The sequence below is a fragment of the Podarcis cretensis genome, assembly GCF_951804945.1.
Source record: "Podarcis cretensis genome assembly, chromosome: 3".
Taxonomy (NCBI): domain Eukaryota; kingdom Metazoa; phylum Chordata; class Lepidosauria; order Squamata; family Lacertidae; genus Podarcis; species Podarcis cretensis.
Genome location: NC_137172.1, coordinates 123,748,715 through 123,759,340, shown reverse-complemented (window position 1 = coordinate 123,759,340; position 10,626 = coordinate 123,748,715). Strand labels below are relative to the sequence as shown.

The 10,626-nt window shown below is 45.0% G+C and overlaps 1 protein-coding gene across 2 annotated transcripts in view; it reads left to right on the top strand.

Moving 5' to 3' along the window:
- The first annotated feature begins 715 nt into the window (after positions 1-715).
- Positions 716-10,626, top strand: part of WDPCP (WD repeat containing planar cell polarity effector) — a 214,286-nt gene continuing 204,375 nt past the window's right edge. The window contains exon 1 of one of the 2 annotated variants that reach the window (XM_079969828.1): positions 716-881. The gene's annotated coding sequence lies outside the window, so the exon portion shown is untranslated. Of the gene's footprint in view, positions 882-6,913; positions 7,016-10,626 lie in introns of those variants that run through there. The other variant, XM_079969827.1, reaches the window with a different exon arrangement.

Sequence of the window (10,626 nt, the reverse complement as noted above, 5' to 3'; positions counted from 1 at the left end):
ACAGACAGTAACACTTAATGTATATTAACAGTGGGGGCTGCAAAAAAAATCAATTCTTAACAGCACAAAATATCTACTTTTGGTGAGGTGGTCATATATGATCTAGCTGAGATTCCTGCATTCCAGTTAAATGACCCTCGGGGTCTCTTCCAACTCTACAATTCTATAATTTTATTATAAATAAAGATACTTTGTTTCACTTCCGGTTTGGCTTGCCATGGTGGACGCTGCTCATTACATCGGAGCCGTTTTGCATGGAATATTTTGAGGATGAGATGGGAGCAGGGGAAAACCCAATGCATGCAGCCACTATCTCTGAAGTTGAGAGGACACAGAGCAAGCCTTTTGCTGGACACTTATTGTGGGCAGGTTCATACAGGAGGATGTAATTTAAGGGTTTAAAGAATGGAAGAACTTTCTTTTATGTATAGGTAACATTTTTTAGTAACATTTTACTTTCTATAAACATATTTTTGTTAACCGATGGGTGGTGTATTTTCATTTTAATTTTGTGAGGTAACATTTAAATTCATATATACATATATATATATATATATATGTATATATATATATATATATATATATATATATATATATATATAATCAAAATATATATATCAGCCCAAACAAGGTGAACTGAGCCTGAGTAGTCAATCTGGAAGGCATGAGGGGGCTGGAGACGCTGGGTGGAAAGCACCGTGCATCTCTTTGGCAACTCTCCAAAGTCGCCGCCATGAGCGAACTCCTGTTTTATAAAATTAAAATTCGGACTTAACGGGCATGCTCTGAGTGAGGGGAGATAAACTACTCTGCTAATTGATTCAGCCACTGAGGAGCTAAAGGATTCAAGTGGAAGAGGGGTTATCATCACAATGGAACTGGTATGTTGGAACAAAAGGGGGTGAGTCTTCTTTGCTTCTTTTTGATATCCTTCATATTTGCTATTTTACTTGGCAAATCTCCAAGGACTGACTGGAAGGACTGACTACCGATTGATTGATTACACTGGTCAACAACAAATTTGTTGTCTGCGTTTTCTCAGCTGATTTAGGATGAATCTGATGCGCTGAATCCAAAAATCACATTGGTTTTGCTCAATCAGGTCAAGTTTTTGAGCTATGGCCACATGTCTTTTTTTACTTTTTTGTTCACATGTACGCTTGTGTGGAGCATTTTAGAAGAAGTTGGTGGGGGTAAAATGCCTTGTCAAATAATTGTTTTGATTGGAAATGATTATTTTAATGACAAGAAGTATTCAGGTCCGATAGTTCTGGGTGATTATGTCGAAAAGGGATCAGTCTGAAGTCATAAAACCTCGAAATCTTCCATAAATTGGTCCAGCAAAGCATAAAGTTGGGGGATCAAAACTAAGTTAATGGGGCAGTAGCCCCACGAAGTATCCTGATCTTCAATCAGCACGTCGTCCTGTAGCTCATTGTGATGAAATTCCAGTGCCTATCTTCGAAGAACTTCCTGACATCAGTGACGAAGATGCCTCCAGTGTTGAAGGACATGAAGAAGAAGTGGTTCTTGAAGATGATGCTCTACATCCATTTTCCCAAAAGGAGTTGAATGATCTAGTTCGCGACCTCAGCTTGTCAACGGACTCTGCAGAACTGTTGGCATCCAGATTGAAGGGAAAAAACCTCCTCTCTGACAGTGCTCGCATCAGCTTCTTGCGCAACAGGCATCAAGATTACCTCCGTTTTTTCTCAGAAGAGAAGGACTTGGTGTACTGTGCAGATATTGCGCAGCTTCTGCTCAAGCTTGGAATGCCACAGTACCAACCCAAAGATTGGAGACTGTTCATTGACAGCAGCAAGCGATCACTGAAATGTGTTCTGCTACCCAACGGCAACCAGTTTGCTATATATCCCTGGCTCACTCGAGTACACTGAAGGAGAACTATGAAGCGGTGAAGTATGTGCTGGAGAAAATTGGTTATGATCAGCATAAGTGGTTTATTTGCGTTGACCTGAAGATAGTGAAGTTTTTGTTGGGACAACAGTCTGGCTTCATCAAGTACCCATGTTTTCTGTGCATGTGGGATAGTAGGGACCGTGCTCAGCATTACATGAAGAAGGACAGGCCTGTGCGGGAGGAATTGGTGCCTTGTAAAGAAAGGAACGTCATCAACGACCCTCTGGTGGACAGAGACAGAATACTCTTCCCACCGCTGCACATCAAGCTCGGCTTAATCAAGCAGTTCACCAAGACTCTGGACAAGGATGGTGACTGCTTAATTTACTTGTGCCAGGCTTTTCCAGGATTGACCATGGAGAAGTTGAAAGCTGGCATCTTTGACGGTCCTCAGATCCGTCAGCTCATCAGAGATCCAGAGTTCGGAAACTCAATGAACGAAGTGGAACTGGAAGCGTGGAAGGCATTTTTTCTGGTAGTGAAGAACTTTCTTGGCAACAATAAGGCCAGAAACTACACAGAACTTGTCAACAACATGCTGACTGCTTTCAGAAACCTGGGCTGCAACAACAGCGTCAAAATGCACTACCTATTTTCACATATGGACCGGTTTCCTGAGAACCTGGGTTCAATGAGTGACGAGCAGGGGGAGAGATTCCATCAGGACATGAAAGGGATGGAGACCAGGTATCAGGGTCGCTGGGACGCAGTCATGATGGCTGACTACTGTTGGAAGAAAGACCTCCATGCTGCTGAGCATTACAGAAGTTCCAAGAAACAGAAGTTCAAGCCCTGAAGTTTGAAAAATGGTGAAGCAACATGCAATTTACGTGTACTTACCTTTATCAATGCCCACCATTCAGTTTACAGAAAACCTGACCTGATGGAGAGAAACGGATGCCATTTCCTGATTCAGCAGTGCAAAAATACCCTAAATCGGGGAGCCACTAGGGGGCGCATTGGAAGATGGCCAACAATACCATCTCTCCGACCCACATGGGGTAATTAAGAAGCTGTTATGGGAGTAGGCAGCCTCCCTTGTTGCCCCAAGGAAATGGGGAACACTGCCCTTGCCTGCTGTGCCCATAAATCACCCCCTAATTCGAAAGAAGGGGGTGAGGGCCCTAGGCAGAATGCCCCTGTGGGACTTCGGCTCTCCTGGACGCTGTCTCTGATCGCGCACTAGTTGCAGCAATTTGGAATAATTAATTACAAAAGAAGCAAATGCACATATTTCAAGTGAAGAAGGGGAGTGAAGTCTGCTAATTTAAGTGACCTCTGCAAAAGAAGACGACGGGCTGGAGAAACAGGAATATTTTACGATGAAGATACACCAAAGGCGGGGTATGTTGACAACGGGGTTGAATGGGGGGGGGAAACCTTTTTTACTTTCCTTCTATGTGATTTACAAGAACCCCTCCTCATTAGAACCGTCGGTTCTAATTAGAACCCGACTCAAGCAGGATGATTAAGGTCTGTGTGGAGATAAACTTTAACCAAAAGTACGCTTTATGGAGACCGAGAAGCAATAAAAGCTTTTGGGAATGGCGCAGCAATTAATTCGGAGTCGCCATCTTGCCAAAGGATTTATAGCCAGGAGGAAGAACGGATTTGTTTTCAGACTGCATTCCTAGTGAATCTCCTCAGAGGTTTTGAGAAAGGAGGCAGATTGGTGAAGGTTAATGACGCTAAGACTGTTTTGATGTATGGAAGTGATGTTATATGGAAAACGTCTGGATATGGCTACTGGATTAAAAAAATAATATCCACGCAGGATTACAAACTGTTCTAACCAGCTTGCGGAGACTATCAGAGGTCACAAAGAGAAAGGAAAAATATATGAAAATAACAACAAGAGATGTGGAAAAATAATAAGAAAGGACTGGATAGTACTGTGAACATCATAAGGTTAGATTTGTGGACATTAAAACAGCAGTAAGAAGCAAGAAGTTGATTGGATCCCTTCGGGACTTGAAATATGGGTACCCCCAACAAAAATTTAAAATTCGGCTGTGTAATTTGAAATTTATGTAATTTGGTTTGATTTGATGTGATTGGTCGGTTAATAAAAAATTATTCTTAAAAAAAATAAAATACCCTAAATCAGTTGTAGAAATCTAGACAACATTCAAAAAGTAAAAAATTGTTGCCCAGTGTTATGCATGCAAGCGGGACTGGAGAATATTCTAATATTTAAGACTCATTTTGACCTTATTATTAACTTTGTGGAAAAGATTTAGGAAGCTACAATTAATTCTAATTGATCGTTAAGAATGGAAGATGGGAATTGAGGCTTCTAGCCAAAGTATGGGCTTAACTGATCTGGACAAGATAAAATGAAGAGGTTTGGAAATACGCCTGGTACAACTGGCAGAAAGTCGGAATTCCTCCATTTTGGGATGTGTCGCTGTTGATAATTACAGGCACGAAGAAGTGAAAGTGAAAGACATGGAACAAAATAAACACCCACACAGAAACATATTGTTTGATTTAACTCGCTTGCAAGACGAACTCAGAGGCTGAGAAAAATGAACAAGGGATTAACTTCGGATTGATTTATGGGAATCACCTGGACTAATTTAGAGAAGCAGCACAAATGTGAGATGATTGCTATCCCCCGACCTCAGAGCATGGGAAGTCAAACGAAGATTTATAATTTGGAATAATATTTGGACTGTTTGATTATTTTATAATTTGGAATGTTTTTAATGTGGCTTTTATTGGATTGTTAAATTGGAAAACTTAATAAATATTATTATATATGTATAAAAAGATACTTTGTTCCGATTCAGTCCACAATTGATGGCACTGAATCTCATGAAGAATTGTAAGCCAGCAGCTTTGCACTGTAGTCTCCTCTGTGAAGTTCCTTTGTTTTTCATACAGTTCTTTTAAAACAACTTTCCATGCTGCTTACCTGATGGAAGACATTTGGGATATAAATGTACAAAAATAGATAATATTGATAACTGATGTCCTCAGCTTGAACCGAGCCAATGAGGCAAATCTAAAAAGCAAACAAACATGGAAACACAGATCAACCCTCAATGAGATGCAGAAAAAGCATATTTCAGAAAGAATTGCAAGTAATAATGACATATACAAACAGATATAAAAACACAACAAATTGAAATTTATTGACATTGTGCCCGTCCACTTCCTGCACTTGTGGAAATGACGCAGAAGGAAAAAAGGAAGAGGATTTTTGGTCTTGAACTTTCTCATGACTATGGCTGGCTAGGGCTGTGATTTTGGAGTGAAAAAGCACTGGAAATAGACAGCTTGACCTTCTCATAAAAGCTTCTGCTGTGCAGCTCCTGTGACTCTTGAAGGAGACTGAAATTTCCAGGAACTCTTTCAATCTTACATTCTGCCACATTAATAGCCCAGTTTGGAGTTCTTCCCAATTCCTTTTTTGTTTTTGCTACCCTTAATAATTAATTATGCAGACACCTGACTACTCACCCTTAATTTCAGATCATCCATGAAGACCCAAAACAGATCCTGTGCACATAGGGGTGAGGGGAGACAACTTCCATTCATTCACTGCGAGAACTGTCCATTTATTTATCTTCCATGCTTCCTGCACTTTAATCAGTTACCAACTCTTAAGATGATCCACCCCCTGATAGCAGACATCTAAGTTTGCTCAGGAGACTTTGATGGGGATTTTGTCAGACTAATAATAATAATAATAATAATAATTTATTATTTGTACCCCATCCATCTGGCTGGGATTCCCCAGCCACTCTGGGCAGCTTCCAACAAAAACCAAAAATACACTAAAGTCTCATGCATTAGAAACTTCCCTGAACAGGGCTGCCTGTAGATGTCTTCTGAATGTCAGGTAGTTGTTTATCTCTTTGACATCTGATGGGAGGGCGTTCCCTCAGGGCGTCCCCTGTAGCTTTGCTTCTCGCAATGAGGGAACCGTCATAAGGCCCTCGGCGCTGGACCTCAGTGTCCGGGCTGAACGATGGGGGTGGAGACGCTCCTTCAGGTATACGGGGCCGAGGCCTTTTAGGGCTTTAAAGGTCAGCACCAACAATTTGAATTGTGCTCAGAAACGTACTGGGAGCCAATGTAGGTCTCTCAAGACCGGTGTTATGTGGTCTCTTGGTTCATTTTGCTCAGTATTGTCCTTGTCTACGCTGGCTGACAGCAACTATGCAGTGTCTTTCCCAACACTGGCTAGTGATGCCAGGAACTGAATTTAGAACCTTCTGCAAGCAATGCAGATGCTGTACGGCTGAGTCTGCATACTCACCTACATTTAAAGCACATGATTCCCCCAAAATAATCCTCAGAATTGAAGTTTGTTGAGGGTGCTGAGAATTGTAGCTTTGGGATATAAATGAATAGTTCCCAGGATTCTTTGGAGGAAGCCATGTGATTTGAATGTATGATATGTAAGTCGCTGACATTACAGCCCTTTCTCAAATAAGTTTAAGATACTTGTAAGGAGATCTTACTTATTTCCTTTAATGTGAAATAACATTGGAGTGGTTTGCAGGCAGGCAAGTTGCACTTTTGAAAATATTGTTTCTCACGAAATAAAACTTAGCATGAAATTCCTGTCTGTTTCTCCTTTTGGGGGCCTGGGGGCGGGAGGACGCGCTGGTGTCCAAACTTATAACTGCTACTATCCTGATTTTTCCCATTTCTCTCTTTGGAGAGGAAAACAAGCTGTTAAATACAGATGCCCTGTACACTCGAAGTCGACGAATTAGAGTGATACAAATCAGGACCAGCTTAGACCGCAGCGCCAGCCATGGGTGGGGGGGGGGGGACCGAGTTATCTGCGACCCAGTTGGTCACTTAAGTGTATTCATTTATTTTCTTGCCTGGGGGGCGGATGCCCCTCCGGCTCCGCCCATGGGGCCAAGGGAAAAAGACGGAGCCGGGGAAGACTCGCCGCGTTTCCTGTCTCTGCCCTCGGCGCGCGCGCAATTGAATCCGAGGCAGCCGCGGGCTTCCTGGCCGGGGAGTCTCTGCTTCGCCGGTTGCCAAGTGACGCCCGGAAAGCGCGCGCCCGGCGGGAAAGAAGGGCTTGCCGCCTTGCCTTCCTCCTTCTCCTCCTCCTCCTCCTCGAATGGTGAGCGCTGCGGGAGACATTTGTGCATTTGGGAGCGCCCGAAACTCGCCGCCTTTGCTCTGCTCTTTTTTCCTCGCTGGTTCTGTTTTTAGGGGGCGGGCGAGGGGGCGGGCGGGGAGAGAAGCCCCCCCCATCTAAGGACCTGCCAGGGCGAGAAGAGGCGGCGGGCCGGGGCTAGTCCCAAGTTCCTCACGTAGCCGGATTATGTTTTCCTTTACCCTTTTTCTCCTATTTCCCTGATTACGACGGTAGTTTTCTGATACTCCTGCCTGCTGCCTTTCCGTTTATTTACTGCGCCTCGCTTGTGACTCCTCTCCTCAATATACCCACCCCGAGCGTATTTCGTGGAAATAAATCCCACTCGGGATGCACGCACACCCTAGTGAGCAGGTCTTTGGGGTTACATGCATTTTTATTGAAGGAATGAAGCAAAAGCAGCAAAAAGTCCCGTAGCACATTTTATCATGGCATAAGCTTTTACAGACTAGTGGCCACATTGTAAGATGCATTGGATGAAAGCTTAGGTCACGTTTTGGTGTTTAAACTGCTGCAGGACTTCCAACTAACACAGCTGCCTCTCTGGAAATAGGTATGAAGGTGACCAAGCTTAGCTTTGTAGTCCCAAAGGCAATAATAGTTTATGGTGATTCATATGATTTAATATAAATTATTATGTTTCGAAAACTTCACTAGAATTTACAGATGTGACAAAATTTCAGTCTCCTCACACCCAATCCTGTATTTCCCGAAAATCAATACAAATCTGAGGTTCTGCCCCCCAACAAAAGCATGTCCCCTTACAAAAATCCTGGCTACGCCCATACTCCCCCATCCCACCACTAAAAAGGTAGCTATTGAAATGTTTGTTTGTAAATAGAATATGTTTTATTTTATACAAAATACAATTACATAAAATGATAGGCACATAATGAAATATTGTTGAAGCAGGAAAACGTAGAATCATGGAGCTGGAAGGAACCCCGAGGGTCGTCTTTCTAGTGCAGCCCCTGCAATGTAGGAAACTCAGCTAAAGCATCCATGAAAGATAGCAATCCAAGCTCTGCTTAGAAGCTTTCAAGGAAGGAGAGTCCACAACCTCCGAAGGAGGATCCATCTTCCATGTACAGTATTATAAAAAGTAAACAACACTCATTTGTCCCAAGTTGTTCCACACAGAGGGAGAAACCTACAGATACAGGCCAAAAGGCACACAGAAAGTTCTGTATATTTGGGAGAATTTAAAAAAGCAAATGGTCCTCATTGACTTGGTTCAAAAAGATCTTGTTATTCGGAGGAGCCCTGGCTGCCTAGATAAAACCCTATAGTCCACAGGTTTTCAACCTTTTTGATTCTACAGCTCCCTTGGCCAACTTCAGTCTTTCTGTAGCACCCCTGTGGGTGTCAGGAGCCCAGTTATGTCACCCCTTGCCTGCAGAGCTGGCAGCTTCTCGCCCCTTTTTGAAGACCCTCCCTTGTGGAGTGTTCCCTCAGCCTCCTCTCTTTTCTTCCTCTCCTTGGGAGTCCTCCAGGCAGCAGCTGCCACAGCCCTTGATCTCTGAGCTGCCCCAAGAGGTGCCTCCTCACACTGCTCCACAGGGGTCTGGGAAGAGGATGTCCCCAGCCTTAGTAGCCCAACAGAGACTGGCCAAACGTGAGGCCAGCACCTTACCTTGGGTGCTGCCGGGCATGCATGGCAGAAAGGCTTCCCTTCAGCACCAGGCACTCGGCTCCCAGGCAGGGAGCACAGCAAGCACAAGAAAGGCCAGCGCAGTGCCCACCTGCCCACCCAGCCTCCCACTTACTGTCCATTCCCACCAGCAAGGGCAGGTAGACTGGCTGGCTGGGCTCCCTCACCCACTTGCTTGCGTACTCCAAGGCCGCCTCTGCTCCTGGCAACCAGCACCCCCTGGTCAGTCCCAGAGGTGCCACTTGTGGAGTCTGCAGGCAGGGCTGCTGAAACAAACAAGCCTTTGGGAGGCAGAGACGCAATAGGGCATCAAAGGGGAAGGAAAGAGGGACTGAGGCCAGTGTTGCCTGCGGCACTCCTGACCATCACTGAAGGTTCTCCAGGGTGCCCCAGCACACTGGTTGAAAGCCACTGCTATAGCCTCACACACCCTTACCTGTGGCTTTCTTCTGAGTAGACAGTTATTTACTAGATGCAAGTCAGCAGCACCAGGCGACCCCGCTTAGCTAGGCAGTGGGGTGGATTGCACTATGCTCCTTGCAGAGTTAGGCCCAGACTGCCATCAGACCTAGCACTAGCAGCAGCAACAAACAGCTCTGGCTCACCCAGCCCTACCCATTGCAGCCCCCACACTTACCTGACCTGGCTGTTCAGGATCGGGAGCCTCAGCGATTGCCCTCTCCCGCTGGAAACAAACCAGGACTGCTCCAAGAAAATGCATGTGGCAAAAAGGAGCGCTAGACTCACAGTTTTCTTTTTAAAAAAGTTTTTTTCTTCACTTCTCACTTCCTTCTGTGGTCTCCTTGCCTTGTGCTGTGGCCCCCCAATTTATATCTGTGCTCCCCTTGGAATATCCCAGGGGCCCCTGGGGGGCCTTCCTCCCCCCCTTGTTGGGAAACACTGCTGTATACTATCCTTACCAATTTCCATGGAATTTGTTCATTGTTTAAGATGAGTGTCAGACGAGGCAACTCGTTTACTTTTTAAAGTATCTTCTAATCTGAATGGTTCTGACAGTTGCAATACTTAACTGAGGATCAGATGGCACTTTAGTATCTTAAAATGTTGTGCTAGAAGGAGTTTAGAGACTTTAATTACAGGGCTTGACAACCTGATCCCACTAACTATGCCTACTTAGAACAAATTTGTTTTGCGTGGGCACTGCTTCTCTCGAAGTATGTTTTGGTCATTTCTAGATTAGATTACTACAATGAGCTGCCCTTGAAAGCCATCTGGAAACTCCAGTTGGTGCAAAAGCAGTGGCAAGGGTCTGATGGGAGCCTTATTATGCAAGTATGACACTGGCTGTGTTGGCTTCCAGTGTTGGCGCTCTCAATACAAGATGGTGATTTAAAGCCTACATGATTTGGGACCTTGGTATCTGAAAGATACCTACACACATTACAGTAATCACGAAAGGATCTCTTAAGTAGCAGTGTAGGAAGGGGTGTGGGGTGCCCCGGGTGGCACTGGGGCTGCAGGGTGCCCCAGTCACTGCCTCCTAGTCCCTCCTGGCACCCCTCCCAGGCGCCCTCCAGACTTGCAGAATACCCTGATTTGGCCTGTAGGTAACAGCTCTACGAACAGATTCCCAATAGTGGTTTGCTTTACACAACAGACTCCCTCTTCTTGTTGAAAAGAAGAATCCTTTCGTGTTGCCAGATAATAAACAGAAAGGCTGAGGCTGTAATGCCTGCAGGAGGCTTTGCTAACAAGAGGGAAACCCCTCAGGGCAGAAGCAGGAAGGACCTCTGACTGGGCTCCTGGGGGGTTTCCCAGAGTGGAGTGGCTGTGGAAGTGAAACGGGAGCCAGAAATATTGCGCTGGACCCGGGCTGGGCTTGGAAGGAGGCGCCTGGGGGTCCTGCTGCTCTGGAGCGGACTCTTAAGGAGCTCCATCTCCGGAGTCCTCTCGGTTGGCCATG